Below are 17,754 nucleotides of genomic sequence, written 5' to 3'. Positions count from 1 at the left end.
TCTTTACTGGGGATGCTCTCTCCACCCTCCTTCCTTCCCACACCATTTCTCTCTGTCTTGTCTGAGTTGACCACTCAGACCCATTCCCACTTCCACTCTTACTGATATTAGGCTTTAAGGAGTCCACTTTGAAGTGGACAAGACATTCCAAAAAAATGTCTTTAGACCACAACAATAAGAGTAGTTGCTGCTCTGAGCATTCCTTGTAGAAGCTGTGGAATCTCTGTCATTGTTTTGGTGCTGTATCAGGTAAGCGTGTGAGAAGAATCTGAAATGGCCACATGCGTTCTTTCTTTGCCAGTCGCCGTGACTACAGGGTGACAATGGGCTGGTGAATAGATAAGCTGACAGGAGAAATGGTGGGGATGAGGCTGGAATGTTAAAAGATAATTAACAATAGAGGGAGGCCTGTGAGAAGATGTGCCAAAATAATGTAGTGCAAACAATGATGCATCCCTTTAGCACAAAATTATTTTAGAGCCTATTGTCTCATTCAGAAACAGTTATGTCTAAGCCTTGTTTTGTTCGACACAATTAGGAGAAGAATCCAACATTTATAGTAAATGTTTCATTAGGCCTAATTCTCAAATGAACATTTTTGTTGTTGTTGCAATTTTACCCCATTTTCTCCACAATTTCGTGATATTATCATCTTATCTCATCGCTGCAACTCACAACGGGAGAGGAGAAGGTCAGGTCATGGATCCTCCGAAACATGACCTGCCAAACCGTGCTTCTTATCACCCCCCTGCTTAACCCGGAAGCCAGCCACACCAGTGTGTCAGAGGAAACATCGTTCAACTGACGACCGAGGTCAGCATACAGGCGTCCGGCCCGCCACAAGGAGTCGCTATAGCACGATAAGTCAAGTAAAGCCCCCCCCGGCCAAACCCTCCCTTAACCTGGACAATTGTCCCGATTACGGCCGGTTGTGACACAGCCCAGGAACGAACCCGGGTCTGTAGTGATGCCTCAAGCACTGTGATGCAGTGCATTAAACCGCGGCACCACTCGGGAGGCCCCAAACTCTGAGTCTCTTCATCTCCCTGTGAGAGACTTCTTGATTTAGGCCTGGAATCACCTCAATTAAACTGACCAATGTTCCCTCGAGGGCAGAGAAGCTTGTCCCCCCCGGTCTGGATGATCTGGAAACCTTGATGTGGTTGCAGAGCCAAGCCGTTCAGGTCCAGTCTTTGATTTATCCACAGCCTCATCAGTCAGGTGGTTGTAAACATTAGTGAGCTCCAACCAAATCACCTTATATTCCAATTATTTCAATGGCCTTCCATGCCAGGTCGTATCCTTTGGCTATTGTAGAGCTTGCTCTCTGCTATAAGGGTCCAATTCAGACTTAGGAAATCTATGCCTTTTTTAATCGTTTCGATTTAAGCACTTCTCAGTATTTGGTATAAAGATTTTACCATATGCAGGTGTGCAACAAACTCTTGGTGTGGCTCCCATATGCGCACTGAATCAATGTAATTCAACTGCCAAAGACCTTTAAAGAGTTCAACATTCACAAGGCTGCAGGATCAGACGGATTACAAGGATCTGTATTCCGAGCATGCGCTGACCAACTGGAAAGTGCCTTCACTGACATTTTACATTTACATTTACATTTACATTTACATTTAAGTCATTTAGCAGACGCTCTTATCCAGAGCGACTTACAAATTGGTGCATTCACCTTATGACATCCAGTGGAACAGCCACTTTACAATAGTGCATCTAAATCTTTTAAGGGGGGTAGAAGGATTACTTTATCCTATCCTAGATATTCCTTAAAGAGGTGGGGTTTCAGGTGTCTCCGGAAGGTGGTGATTGACTCCGCTGTCCTGGCGTCGTGAGGGAGTTTGTTCCACCATTGGGGGGCCAGAGCAGCGAACAGTTTTGACTGGGCTGAGCGGGAACTGTACTTCCTCAGTGGTAGGGAGGCGAGCAGGCCAGAGGTGGATGAACGCAGTGCCCTTGTTTGGGTGTAGGGCCTGATCAGAGCCTGGAGGTACTGAGGTGCCGTTCCCCTCACAGCTCCGTAGGCAAGCACCATGGTCTTGTAGCGGATGCGAGCTTCAACTGGAAGCCAGTGGAGAGAGCGGAGGAGCAGGGTGACGTGAGAGAAATTGGGAAGGTTGAACACCAGACGGGCTGCGGCGTTCTGGATGAGTTGTAGGGGTTTAATGGCACAGGCAGGGAGCCCAGCCAACAGTGAGTTGCAGTAATCCAGAAAGGAGATGACAAGTGCCTGGATTAGGACCTGCGCCGCTTCCTGTGTGAGGCAGTGTCGTACTCTGCGGATGTTGTAGAGCATGAACCTACAGGAACGGGCCACCGCCTTGATGTTAGTTGAGAACAACAGGGTGTTGTCCAGGATCACGCCAAGGTTCTTAGCGCTCTGGGAGGAGGACACAATGGAGTTGTCAACTGTGATGGCGAGATCATGGAACGGGCAGTCCTTCCCCGGGAGGAAGAGCAGCTCCGTCTTGCCGAGGTTCAGCTTGAGGTAGTGATCCGTCATCCACACTGATATGTCTGCCAGACATGCAGAGATGCGATTCGCCACCTGGTCATCAGAAGGGGGAAAGGAGAAGATTAATTGTGTGTCGTCTGCATAGCAATGATAGGAGAGACCATGTGAGGTTATGACAGAGCCAAGTGACTTGGTGTATAGCGAGAATAGGAGAGGGCCTAGAACAGAGCCCTGGGGGACACCAGTGGTGAGAGCGCGTGGTGAGGAGACAGATTCTCGCCACACCACCTGGTAGGAGCGACCTGTCAGGTAGGACGCAATCCAAGCGTGGGCCGCGCCGGAGATGCCCAACTCGGAGAGGGTGGAGAGGAGGATCTGATGGTTCACAGTATCGAAGGCAGCCGATAGGTCTAGAAGGATGAGAGCAGAGGAGAGAGAGTTAGCTTTAGCAGTGCGGAGCGCCTCCGTGATACAGAGAAGAGCAGTCTCAGTTGAATGACTAGTCTTGAAACCTGACTGATTTGGATCAAGAAGGTCATTCTGAGAGATAGCGGGAGAGCTGGCCAAGGACGGCACGTTCAAGAGTTTTGGAGAGAAAAGAAAGAAGGGATACTGGTCTGTAGTTGTTGACATCGGAGGGATCGAGTGTAGGTTTTTTCAGAAGGGGTGCAACTCTCGCTCTCTTGAAGACGGAAGGGACGTAGCCAGCGGTCAGGGATGAGTTGATGAGCGAGGTGAGGTAAGGGAGAAGGTCTCCGGAAATGGTCTGGAGAAGAGAGGAGGGGATAAGGTCAAGCGGGCAGGTTGTTGGGCAGCCGGCCGTCACAAGACGCGAGATTTCATCTGGAGAGAGAGGGGAGAAAGAGGTCAGAGCACAGGGTAGGGCAGTGTGAGCAGAACCAGCGGTGTCGTTTGACTTAGCAAACGAGGATCGGATGTCGTCGACCTTCTTTTCAAAATGGTTGACGAAGTCATCTGCAGAGAGGGAGGAGGGGGGGAGGGGGAGGAGGGTTCAGGAGGGAGGAGAAGGTGGCAAAGAGCTTCCTAGGGTTAGAGGCAGATGCTTGGAATTTAGAGTGGTAGAAAGTGGCTTTAGCAGCAGAGACAGAGGAGGAAAATGTAGAGAGGAGGGAGTGAAAGGATGCCAGGTCCGCAGTGAGGCGAGTTTTCCTCCATTTCCACTCGGCTGCCCGGAGCCCTGTTCTGAGAGCTCGCAATGAGTCGTCGAGCCACGGAGCGGGAGGGGAGGACCGAGCCGGCCTGGAGGATAGGGGACATAGAGAGTCAAAGGATGCAGAAAGGGAGGAGAGGAGGGTTGAGGAGGCAGAATCAGGAGATAGGTTGGAGAAGGTTTGAGCAGAGGGAAGAGATGATAGGATGGAAGAGGAGAGAGTAGCGGGGGAGAGAGAGCGAAGGTTGGGACGGTGCGATACCATCCGAGTAGGGGCAGTGTGGGAAGTGTTGGATGAGATTTTCAACCTCTCCCTGTCTGAGTCTGTAATACCAACATGTTTCAAGCAGACCACCATAGTCCCTGTGCCCAAGAACACTAAGGTAACCTGCCTAAATTACCACCGACCCATAACACTCATGTCTGTAGCCATGAAGTGTTTGAAAGGCTGGTCATGGATCACATCAACACCATTATCCAAGGAACCCAAGACCCACTCCAATATGGAAACCTCCCCAACAGATCCACAGATGATGCGATCTGTACTGCAATCCACACTGCCCTTTCATACCTGGACAAAATGAACACCTATGTGAGAATTCTATTAATTGACTACAGCGCAGCGTTCAACACCATAGTGCCCTCAAAGCTCATCACTAAGTTAATGACCCTGGGACTGAACACCTCACTCTTCAACTGGATCCTGGACTTCCTGATGGGCCGAACACAGGTGGTAAGGGTAGGTAACAACACATCCACTCAACACAGGGGCCCCTCAGGGGTGCATGCTCAGTCCCTCCTGTATTCCCTGTTCACTCATGACTGCACGGCCAGGCACAACTCCAACACCATCATTAGGGAGGTCAGAGACCTGACCATGTGGTGCAAGGACACCAACCTCTCCCTCAACGTGATCAACACAAAGGAGGTTATTGTGGACTACAGGAAAAGGAGGACCGAACATGCCCCCATTCTCATCAACGGGGCTGTAGTGGAGCAGGTTGAGAGCTTCAAGTTCCTTGGCACCCACATCACCAACAAACTAACATAGTCCAAACACACCAAGACAGTCGTGAAGAGGGTACGACATAACCTATTCCCCCTCAGGAGACTGAAAAGATTTGGCATGGGTCCTCAGACCCTCAAAAGGATCTACAGCTGTGCCACTGAGAGCACCCTGGCGGTTTGCATCACTGCCTGGTATAGCAACTGCTCGGTCTCTAACCACAAGGCACTACAGAGGGTAGTGCGTACAGCCCAGTACATCCCCGGGGACAAGTCACCTGCCATCCAGGACCACCTATACCAGGCGGTATCAGAGGAAGGCCCTAAAAATTGTCAAAGACTCCAGCCACCCTAGTCATAGACTGTTCTCTCTGCTACCGCACGGCAAATGGTACTGGGGCACCAAGTCTAGGTCCAAGAGTCTTCTAAATAGCTTCTACCCCCAAGCCATAAGACTTGAACATCTAATCAAATGGCTACCAGCACTATTTGCATTGCCTCCCCTCCCCCTCTTCAATGCTGCTGCTACTCTCTGTTATCATCCATGCATAGTCACTTCGAGGCAGAGTTTCAAAGAAAAAGCCATATCTCAGACTGGCCATTAAAAAGAAAAGATTAAGATGGGCAAAAGAACACAGACACTGGACAGAGGAACTTTGCCTAGAAGGCCAGCATCCCGGAGCCGCCTGTTCACTGTTAAAGTTGAGACTGGTGTTTACGGGTACTATTTAATGAAGCTGCCACCTGAGGACTTGTGAGGCGTCTGTTTCTCAAACTAGACACTCTAATGTCCTCTTGCTCAGTTGTGTACTGGAGCCTCCCACTCCTCTTTCTATTCTGGTTAGAGCCAGTTTGCACTGTTCTGTGAAGGGAGACCTTCAGTTTCTTGGCAATTTCTGGCATGGAATAGCCTTCATTTCTCAGAGCAATAATAGACTGACGAGTTTCAGAAGAAAGATCTTTGTTTCTGGCCATTTTGATCCTGTAATCAAACCTACAAATGCTGATGCTCCAGATACTCAACTAGTCTAAAGAAGGCCAGTTTTATTGCTTCTTTAATCAGCACACAGTTTTCAGCTGTGCCAACATAATTGCAAAAGGGTTTTCTAATGATAAATTAGGCTTTTAAACTAATTAACTGGACTAACTAACAAAATGTGCAATTGGAACACAGGAGTGATGGTTGCTGATAATGGGCCTCTGATCAATTTGATGCTATTTTAATGGGCTAAAAATTACATTTTTAAGTGACCACAAATTTTTTAAACAATCGTGTATATAATAAAGCATTGCATGCCTATCATCACATTTTTGTAGTGGCATACAACAGTAGAGTAGAGGTACTTACAGAGGTTGCACACATGGGGAACATTTATAGTAGGCCAGGGTCCGGGATTATGTTGGCCTTTTAAAAATGCATTTCATGCAATTCTACGTCATTTTTCTGGAGACTTTGGCAGAATATTTTTAAATGCCGCACAAATGATCGAAATGGCATGCTACTTTGACATTGACAAACTGAGAATCTGAGATCAATAAAACTGACCTTGTCTTGAATCCATCAATAGCCTAAGCCTAGGTGTGAGGAGACACATCTTGTAGGCTGCAATATGAGGAGGAAATTATAGTTCAAAAAAAGCTTTTTTTACAAAGCCTATCGCTCTCTCTTTTGTAAAACAATATTTGGAAGTTGATCAAATATTTTGTTAGCTTACAGAATAGAGTCTTCTCTTTTCTTCTCGAGTCATTGCTTTCCAACCTGTGTTTTCCCTCGATTGTATTTGAAATATTGCGAAAGGCCTTTTTTGTCTGGGTGCTGTTTTTTCCCCTGACAGATTTGCCACACGTTCCAGACTGTAGGCTATTTCACAGCTAGGCATTTTTTTAAATGAAGCTTTTGATCCTCTGAGGCTAATTTATAGAGGTGCTTCTCATGGTGTAGTAGGCTATTCTGGATCATTTAATTTATTTTTAAACAGACTGCAGTAATTCTATAACTTTGGTGAATGTATTTCAATGTATCAGCAGCAGCTATGATTCTATAAGGGAATAAATGATGAAGTGGACCGTTAGAGAGATGAGAATTGCAGGCTCATGTCCATTAGAGCAGAGAGGGAGAGAGATCATAGAAAGTGAATCTCATTCTAGTTATGTGAGAGATACTCACACAGCCACCGCCACGCGTTCGTCTCGAACAGAGGTTACAATGTTGTGCAAACCATAAACACACAGTAAACACATTTGTCCCGGGCTGAATTTTTTTTTGTAGGGGCAGGAAAATTTACAAAGAGGCAACTAAAACGAACTTTGATTGCTTTTATTTCAAATTTTTGAATTGGAAAAAGTGTAAATGAATTGTCAATGCCACAAGAGTTACCGGATCTTGCCAAATAGGTTCCAGAACAAAACAGTCCAAAACGGAGAGGTGACGGATCCTGTTCCAGTAGGATGCAGCTTAAATTAAGCATTGGTTAGCTACCATAGTGGCTAATTATATTTAACATAATAGGAAATTGTAGGAAACCGGAAAAGTCTGGGAACGTACATAATTAAACATTTGGTGCGACTGTCTTTCTCCTCAGCTTTGACTTGCATTTTGCATATCAATTTCCTACTTCACTGTGGGAAAGGGGCGTAATACCTGTCATGCTGATATGCTTTACAGTTTTGTGCCATATGACTGATTTCACACTTGTGTCCAGCGATCATAAGGTAAAATAGATCTAAAGCAATTGTAATTTATGTTTACAATCCCCTTATCTAAACAGATTTACTCACTCCCTAGCTTTTATCAATTTATAAATGACAGTGCATGGAGAATGGTGTTGATACTTGGGGGAAACAAGAAAATATATGTTTTTCCACATGAAACCGACAGGATGCTCAAGCTTTTTCATGGTTTCCTCGTGCGTAAAGGTGGTGGAATTATGAGGGACTTAAGTTAAGGTCAGAATGCAGCATATCTGTAGACACTGTAGGGATCCAGAGTGGTGCAGCACTGCATTTCAGTGCTAGAGGCATCACTACAGACCCTGGTTTGATTCCAGGCTGTATCACAACCAGCCGTGATTTGGAGTTTCATAGGGCGGTTGCACAATTGGCCTAGCATCGTCCGGGTTAGGGTTTGGCAGGGGTAGATAAGAATTTGTAAATAAGAATTTGTTCTTAACTGACTTGCCTAGTTAAATAAAAAATAAAAAAGACACACATCTGCCATGCTTCCATTTCTGTGATCTCCACCCCAAACAAATACCTGGCTTGACGCCATGCATTTTCCCCACGCTTAAATTCAAGGTCAGAATACAGGTAGAGAGAAAAGTGCATAACATTCAATTTTAAGCACACATAACTCGGGTCTGAATCCCCCCCAAAGAAACATGAATTACACACATACTGTACTGTATATTCCACTTAGCCACAAGTCACATTGTGTGTCTAGCCAAGATAGTCATTACAAGTCCAGATAAAAGTGATTTATTAATCGATCATGACGCATGTGTGTTCTCATGTTGAGAGAGAGAGAGAGAGAGAGAGAGAGAGATGTTTCTCTTTGCTGACTACATATGTAGTCGTTGTTACCACAGATACCTGCAGTTGCTTGATTGAAATTAGGCATTGCAACTGTATTTCCCAGTGGAGAAAATACATTCTCAGCAACACTATCAATGAAACGGCATCAGCCAACCTGTTGTAGTGATGCTCCTATGAGCTACACTTTCCCCAAAGGGGTGCTTTCTGTGTATTTCAATAACGAGTAGTTGTAGGTTTTCAGATGGGAAACAGCTGTTTTTCACGTCTTTTGTCCTCCATCTCTCAGACCACAGCGGCATAGGAAAATACCAGTTTGGCGACAGTCTCAAGCACCTGTCTCCTGCTGAGTACACACACTGGTCGTTTAATCTGTCATATTGTGTCTGGCTCTGACCAAAAGAAGAGAGGTGTGTTCAGTGACAGTGAACTCATAGCTTTTCTAAACACACCGATATTAAGTTTCCTGGAGTGTGTTCTTTTCCCCTCACCTCATACTTACATTCATGCTTTTCCATCGTGTTCTGGGTTAAATGGTCCATTCGTTTAAGTGACGGCAGAGGTTTCCAAGCTGCAATTTGTCTTTGGCGTGTTTCAGTTGAGACTTTTCCAAAGCACACTTTCCAGTCATTAATTCTGTGGTCATAGTGTTGTGTGAAGGATTGCCTATTCAACTGCCTCCATCAGTTGACGCATAATTAGAGTACTAACTCAACAAGATTGAAATGTAGGATCAATTGAAATGTAGGATCAATTCTATTCTACTACATGAAAGTGTGTGCTGTACACACAATCTAAGTCATTTTTTGCAGATGACTTACATCCCAAAGGGTTACATGTGTCTTGCGGTGTAACTGTACCTGTAAAGATTGACATCAAATCAAATAAAACAATATTGGTCGCATGCACACATTTAGCAGGTGTTATTGCAGCTGTAGCCAAAAGCTTGTCTTCCTAACAATGCACCGCAATGCATACAAATCTAAAAAGTAACAGAATGGAAAGAAATATTAGGACCAGCAACGTCAGAATATAAATGTGTGTGTATGTATGTGTGTATATATAGAGTAACAGTCAGAAGTTTGGACACTATTTTTACAATTTTCTACATTGTAGAATAATAGTGAAGACATACATCAAAACTATTTAATAGCACACATGGAATCGGGTAGTAACCACAAAAGTGTTAAACAAATCAAGATATGTAGCCACCTTTTGCCTTGATGACAGCTTTGCACACTCTTGACATTCTCTCAACCAGCTTCATGAGGAAGGCTTTTTCAACAGTTGCTTGCACATCAGGCCAAAGGATAGATTTCTAATGGTCTAATGTCCATTGCTTGTGTTTCTTGGCCCAAGCAAGTCTCCTCTTCTTTTTGATGTCCTTTAGTAGTGGTTTCTTTGAACAAAAATAAAAATGCAACATGTAAAGTGACGGTCCCATGTTTCATGAGCTGATATAAGAGATCTCAGAAATGTTCCAGAAGCACAAAAAGCTTATTTCTCTCAAAAATTATTTATCTCCTCTCAAACTCTGTCAGGTTGGATGTGGAGCGTCGCTGCACAGCTATTTTCAGGTCTCTCCAGAGATGTTTGATCGGTTTCATGTCCGGGCTCTGGCTGGACCACTCTAGGACATTCAGAGACTCGTCCCGAAGCCACTCCTGCGTTGTCTTGGCTGAGGTCAGTCTGAGGTCCAGAGCGCTCTGGAGCAGGTTTTCATCAAAAATTGGTCTGTACTTTGCTCCGTTTATCTTTCCCTTAATCCTGAGTAGTTTCCCAGTCCCTTCCTCTGAAAAACATCCCCACATCATGAGACTGCCACCACCATGATTTACCTTAGGGATAGTGCCAGGTTTCCTCCAGACGTGACCCTTGGCATTCAGGCCAAAGAGTTCAATCTTGGTTTCATCAGACCAGAGAATCTTGTTTCTCATGGTCTGAGAGTCCTTTAGGTTCCTTTTGGCAAACTCGAAGTGGGCTGTTATGTGCTTTTTAATGAGGAGTGGCTTCAGTCTGGCCACTCTACTAAAAAGGCCTGATTGGTGGAGTGCTGCAGAGATGGTTGTCCTTCTGGAATGTTCTGGAGTTCTGTCAGAATGACCAATGCCTTCTCCCCCGATTGTTCAGTTTGGCCAGGCAGTCAGCTCCAGGAAGAGTCTTGGTGGTTCCAAATGTCTTCCATTTAAGAATGATGGAGGCCACCGTTTTTTGTGGGACCTTCAATGCTGCAAAAAGGTTTTTCTACCCTTTCCCAGATCTGTCCAGACACAATCCTGTTTCAGAGCTCTGAGGACGAATTCCTTCGACCTCATGTCTTGTTTTTTGCTCTGACATGCACTGTCAACTGTGTGATCTTCATATAGACAGGTGTGCTCCTTTACAAATTGTGTCCAATTAATTGAATTTACCACAGGTGAACTCCAATGAAATTGTAGAAACATCTCAAGGATGATCACATTTTTGAGTTTCATAGCATAGGGTCTGAAAACTTATGTAAATAAGGTATTTCGGATTTCTAAAATCCTGTTATTGCTTTTTCATTATGGGGTATTGTGTGTAGATTGATGAGGGAAAACTTTTCATTTTAGAATTAACCTGTAACGTAACAAGATGTGGAAAGGTCCAGGGGTCTGAATAGTTCCTGAATGCACTGAACTGTGTACTGTAGACATGTGACCTGTCCAGTGGTTGTCATAGCAAGGGTGATGTCAGTGTTTATGGGGTGTGTGTGTGTGCATGGTCTAAGTGTCTTTCAATAGAATGGCTACAGTAACCGTGATGGAGCATGACAGGAATTCCATTGTCTAGGCATTAAGCACACACAGCCTTAGGGCAACACATGTATTTCTGTGGAGGAGTGTGAACCTAGTGCCAGGCCACACAGGGCCCAGCTCTCTATCCCCAGCCCTGGGGATAAATGGGTAAACAAAGTGCTGTCCTCTATTGACACAGAGCAGAAGCCAGCTACAGGACCTCTGATGGACAGTGTTACTGTACACACACCGCATTGTACACCATCAGAAACATTAACCAAGCACTGTAAACATATCAATATGACTACAACATAAAGTCAACAAATTCATTCATTTCCGATTATACATAGTTTACATTGTATATTGAAGGCCTATTATTCAATAGATAATATGCAAAGCATAGAGATATTTTACCAAGGAACTATTTTAATTACCCCCTTAGAAATATAAATGATAGAATCCTACTGCTCCATCTGACAGAGGGAAATGATTCACTCCTCTGCTCTGAACCTCACTCTCCAACTAACCAGAGGGGGATAGCATCAATAATTATTATTGAAAAATTAGTGCCCCTCCAATGGGCAAATGTTAAGTAAACCTAGAGAAGGAAGTTATTATTTGTTTAGAGCAGTTGTATTTCCCTTCCCTAAGACTAGTTCCTACTGCCTTTCCCATTTCAACAGCAGAGATACAGTATTTACAGAATGAGCACTGTTGCAGGGTATCATACGTTTATGAACACAGGGCAAAAGTGTGAAATTGGTTTTGCCTGTTGTCGTTTAGTAGGCTTGACCTGTGGAATGTTTAGTGTGACCATAACAGTTTTATCAGGGCTTATCACGTTCTCATTACGACATGTGGTTTGTCTGCTGTCTGCGCTGGTGGTGGTCTCTTTCACAGGAGACCTGTTGTGGCTCTGCCATTGTCAATCCTCATCCTCAGCCTTCACCCGGAGACACAGCATTCCTCCTCTTTGTCCTCTTAACATAACAGGGTTCATCTCACACCCCCACTCTCCACTAATCTGCATGGGTGATTCTCCTCAGAGTGCGCTGCCATTTTTGTTCCCCCTGCTACTGCCTCTTGAGAGTGAGAGGTTCCATGCATTCTTGGAGTGGTTGGCCATTGAGGCTGTCCATTCAGGCCATTGGGTCCAGCTCTCATCTGGGCTGATGGATGGCCTGTCTGGGTTTATCTGAGCAGGACGGACGGTGCGCTGGCTGGTGCCCGGAGATTGTCACTCCTGAGTAGTTTATCAGGAGCCTACTTATAGAGCTGTCATCCTCTCGGAGCAGAGTTCCCAGGCACCTCGTCCACCCCCTGTCCTGTCCTGTTCTGTCACTCCACCAGACCATCCGCCCACGGCCTTGGCCTGTCTGCCTGTCGTCCTGGGGAACCCTTATTGTCTATCTCAAACTACTTCACCTCTGGGGAGTTAGATTCCCTGTTGTTAGGAGCTCTCTGTTTCTATGTTGTGTTAGTAACCAGCTCCAGACTATGTGTAGGGGTACACATGGTGGATGTAGGTACAGCAGACAAGCTTTGACTGTAGATGAATTGTCTTTCTTATTAATCAATCAAAATCACATGTTTTATTTGTCACATGCTTCGTAAATAACAGGTGTGGGCGAACAGTGAAACGCTTACTTACAGGCCCTTACCAACAATGCAGAGAGAAAGAAAATATAGAATTGTAGAAAGTAAAACAGATAATAATAGGAGAAATTATAGATACACAATGAGTAATAATAACTTGGGGTGTCAGTCCCGAGTCGATGTGCAGGGAGGGGTACAATGAGGTATATATGTACATATAACTAGGAATAAAGTGACAGATAGTAAACAGTAGGAATGAAGAATCAAGAAAATGTTGTGCAAAAAGGGTCAAAGCAGATCATTCAGGTAGCATTTGGTTAACTATTGGGGGCAAAATCTGGTCAGGGTTCTCTTGGTTCCAGACTCGGTACCTCTTGCCGTGCGCTAGCAGCGAGAAAAGTTTGTGACTTGGGTGGCTGGAGTCAATGTTTTTGGGGGAACTATTTAGGGTCTTCCTCTGACACCGCCTGGTATAGAGGTCCTGGATGGAAGGGAGCTCAGCCCCAGTGATGTACTGGGCCGTCCACACTGCCCTCTGTAGAGCCTTGTGTTCAAACGCCAAGCAGCTGCCATACCAGGCCGTGATGCAGCCAGTCAAGATACCCTTAATGATGCAGCTGGTGCAATTTTTTTTTGAGGATCTGAGGGCCCATGCAAAATCTTTTCAGCCTCCTAATGTGGAAGAGGTGTTATAATGCCCTCTTCATGACTATGTTGGTATGTTTGGACCGTGATAGATCCTTAGATATGTGGACACCAAGGAACTTTAAGCTCTCAACCCTCTCACTGTTGACTTGAATGGCCCTCCGTTTCCTGTAGTTCATGGTCTGCTCCTTTGTCTTGCTGATGTTGAGGGAGAGGTTGTTGTCCTGGCACTACCAGGTCTCTGACCTCCTCCCAATAGGCTGTCTAATCGTTGTCTGGGATTAGGCCTACCACTGGCAAATTTAATGATGGTGTTGGTGTTGTGCGCGACCATGCAGCGACCATGCAGTCATGGGTATACAGGGATTACAGGTGGTGACTAAGCACGCACCCCTGAGGGGCCCACGTGTTGAGGGTCAGCGTGGAGGACGTGTTGTTTTCTACCCTCACCACATGGGGGTGTCCCGTCAGGAAGTCCAGGATCCAGTTGCAGAGGGAGGTATGTAGTCCCAGGGTCCTTAGCTTAGTGATGAGCTTGGAAGACCCTATGGCTTTGAATGCTGAGCTGTAGTCAATGAACAACATTCTCACGTAGGTGTTCCTTTTGTCCAGATGGGAATGTGTGGAGTGCCATAGAGACTGCATCATCTGTAGATCTGTTGGGGCATGCGAATTGGAGTGGGTCCAGGGTAGAGGTCGACCAATTATGATTTTTCAACGCTGATACCGATTATTGGAGGACCAAAAAAGCCGATGCCGATTAATTGGCCGATTTAAAAAAAAAACATTTTTTATTTGTAATAATGACAATTACAACAATACTGAATTAACACTTATTTTAACTTAATATAATACATCAATAAAATAAATTTAGCCTCAAGTAGATAATGAAACATGTTCAATTTGGTTTAAATAATGCAAAAACAAAGTGTTGGAGAAGAACGTAAAAGTGCAATATGTGCTATGTAAGAAAGCTAACGTTTCAGTTCCTTGCTCAGAACATGAGAACATATGAAAGCCTGTGGTTCCTTTTAACATGAGTCTTCAATATTCCCAGGTAAGAAGTTTTAGGTTGTAGTTATTATAGGACTAGTTCCCTCTACACCATTTGTATTTCATTAACCTTTGACTATTGGATGTTCTTATAGGCACTTTAGTATTGCCAGTGTAACAGTATAGCTTCCGTCCCTCTCCTCGCTCCTCCCTGGGCTCGAACCAGCAACACAACGACAACAGCCACCACATCGAAGCGTTACCCATGCAGAGCAAGGGAAACAACCACCCCACAAGGCTCAGAGCGAGTGAAGTTTGAAACGCTATTAGCGCGCGCTAACTAGCCAGCCATTTCACTTCGGTCCCACCAGCTTCATCTCAGGAGTTGATAGGTTTGAAGTCCTAAACAGCGCAATGCTTGACACACAAGGAAGAGCTGCTGGCAAAATGCACGAAAGTGCTGTTTGAATGAATGTTTACGCGTCTGCTTCTGCCTACCACGCCTCAGTCAGATACTTAGATACTTGTATGCTTGTATTCTCAGTCAGATTATATGCAACACAGGACAAGCTAGATAATATCTAGTAATATCATCAACCATGTGTAGTTAACTAGTGATTATGATTGATTGTTTTTTATAAGATAAGTTTAATGCTAGCTAGCAACTTACATTGGCTTACTGCATTTGCGTAACAGGCAGTCTCCTTGTGGAGTGCAACGAGAGAGAGGCAGGTCGTTATTGTGTTGGACTAGTTAACTGTAAGGTTGCAAGATTGGATCCCCCAAGCTGAAAAGGTGAAAATCTGTCTTTCTGCCCCTGAACGAGGCAGTTAACCCACCGTTCCAAGATCGTCATTGAAAATAAGAATGTGTTCTTAACTGACTTGCCTAGTTAAATAAAGATTAAATAAAGGTGTAAAAAAAAATCAGTGCCCCAAAATACCGATTTCCGACTGTTATGAAAACTTGAAATCAGCCCTAATTAATCGGCCAATCCGATTAATCGGTTGACCTCTAGTCCAGGTTGTCTGGGATGATGGTGTTGATCTGAGCTACGGATGGGAGTGCTACGGGGCAATAGTCATTTATACAGGTTACCTTGGTGTTCTTTAGTACAAGGACTATTGGGGTCTGCTTGAAACATACTGCAAGATGGCGCCGACAGAGATGGTCGCCTCACTTCTAGTCCTTTGGAAACTATGCAGTATTTTTTTATGTATTATTGCTTACATTGTTAGTCCAGAAAATCTTAAGTGTTATTACATACAGCTGGGAAGAACTATTTGATATCAGAGCGATGTCAACCTACCAGCACTACGACCAGGGCAACAAATTTCCCGAAGCAGATCCTTTGTTCGAACCACCCAAGGCATTCAAACTGTATCCAGAAGCTGCCCCTAAACAACGTAGACGCACGAGAGGTATTTTCAACCACTCCACAAATTTCTTGTTAGCCTCTCTGGGATATTCGGGACGGTTGCGTCCCACCCCGCCAACAGCCAGTGAAAGTGCAGGACGCCAAATTCAAAACAACAAAAATCTCATAAATAAAACTCCTCAAGCATACAAGTATTTTACACCATTTTAAAGATAAACATCTCGTTAATCCAGCCACAGTGTCTAATTTCAAAAAGGATTATGTTAGGTCACCACCAAGTCATAGAAAAACACAGCCATTTTTCCAGCCAAAGAGAGTCACAAAAAGCAAAAATATATATCAAATTAATCATTAACCTTTGAGGATCTTCATCAGATGACACTCATAGGACTTCATGTTACACAATACATGTATGTTTTGTTCAATAAAGTGGATATTTATATCCAGAAATCTCATTTTACATTGGCGTGTTATGTTCAGTAGTTCCAAACATGCAGTGATTTTGCAGAGAGCCACATCAATTGACTGTCACGCCTTGGTCATTGTATTTTGTGTTTTTGTTATATGTTTGGGTAGGCCAGGGTGTGACATGGGTTTATATGTTGTGTTTCGTATTGGGGTTTGTATTATTTGGGATCGCGGCTGATTAGGGGTGTGGTATAGGCTTGGCTGCCTGAGGCGATTCTCAATTAGAGTCAGGTGCTTATCGTTGTCTCTGATTGGGAACCGTATTTAGGCAGCCTGAGTTTCGCTTTGTATGTCGTGGGTGTTTGTTCCTGTCTCTGTGTTGTAGTCACCAGATAGGCTGTAATTAGTTTCACGTTCCGTTCTGTTGTTTTTGTATTTAGTATTCAGTTATTTCATGTACCGCGATTCATTTCATTAAAGTCATGAGTAACCAACATGCTGCATTTCGGTCCGACTCCCTTTCTTCAACAGACGAACGCCGTTACATTGACAGAAATACTTGTAACAAACATTGATAAAAAATACAACTATTATACATGGAACTTTAGATAAACTTCTCCTTAATGCAACTGCTGTGTCAGATTTAAAAAAAACTTTAAGGAAAAAGCACACCATGCAGTACGGCGCTCAGAGACCAAAACAGATAAAGAGATATCCGCCATGTTGTGTAGCCAACATTAGTCATAAATAGCATTATAAATATTCACTTACCTTTGATGATCTACATCAGAATGCACTCCCAGGAATTCCAGTTCCACAATAAATGTTTGATTTGTTCGATAAAGTTAATAATTTATGTTCAAATACCTTCCTTTGTTAGGGCGTTTGGTAAACAAATCCAAGCGCGCGTGCAAGGCCAGCCGAAAGGTCGGACGAAAAGTCCAAAAGGTTATATTACAGGTCGTAGAAACATGTCAAACTAAGTATAGAATCAATCTTTAGGATGTTTGTAACATAAATCTTCAATACTGTTCCAACCGGAGAATTCCTTTGTCTATAGAAAAGCAATGGAACGCAAGCTAACTTTCACATGATCGCGCGTCACAAGCTCGTGGCAATCTGCCAGACACCTGGCTCAATCCCCTCTCATTCGCCCCACCTGTCACGCCTTGGTCATTGTATTTTGTGTTTTTGTTATATGTTTGGGTAGGCCAGGGTGTGACATGGGTTTATATGTTGTGTTTCGTATTGGGGTTTTATTAGCATTGGGATTGTGTATGATTAGGGGTGTGTCTAGTTAGGCTTGGCTGTCTGAGGCGGTTCTCAATTGGAGTCAGGTGATTCTCGTTGTCTCGGATTGGGAACCGTATTTAGGTAGGCTGAGTTCGCTTTGTATTTTGTGGGTGTTTGTTCGTGTCTCTGTGTAGTGTTCACCAGATAGGCTGTAATAGGTTTCATGTTCCATTTGTTGTTTTTGTATTTATGAGTTATTTCATGTATCGTTCCGTTTTCCTTCATTAAAGTCATGAGTAACCACTACGCTGCATTTCGGTCCGACTCTCTTCCTTCAACAGACGAACGCCGTTACAGAAACACCCACCACTCACAGACCGAGCAGTCTGTAAACTGGCAGGATCTAAAGGAGGACGTTATGGACGGTAGAGGCATGGATTATACGACGTGGGAAGAAATCGACAGGTGGGCGGCCGACCCGGAGAGAGTGCAGGAGCCCGCCTGTGATTCCCTACAGCAATGCGAAGAGGGCTATAGACGAATGGAGTTGAAAAGCAAAGCAAGGCGGCGCAGA

This window comes from Oncorhynchus gorbuscha, linkage group LG03, assembly GCF_021184085.1.
Source record: "Oncorhynchus gorbuscha isolate QuinsamMale2020 ecotype Even-year linkage group LG03, OgorEven_v1.0, whole genome shotgun sequence".
Taxonomy (NCBI): domain Eukaryota; kingdom Metazoa; phylum Chordata; class Actinopteri; order Salmoniformes; family Salmonidae; genus Oncorhynchus; species Oncorhynchus gorbuscha.
This window is presented reverse-complemented; position numbering follows the sequence as displayed.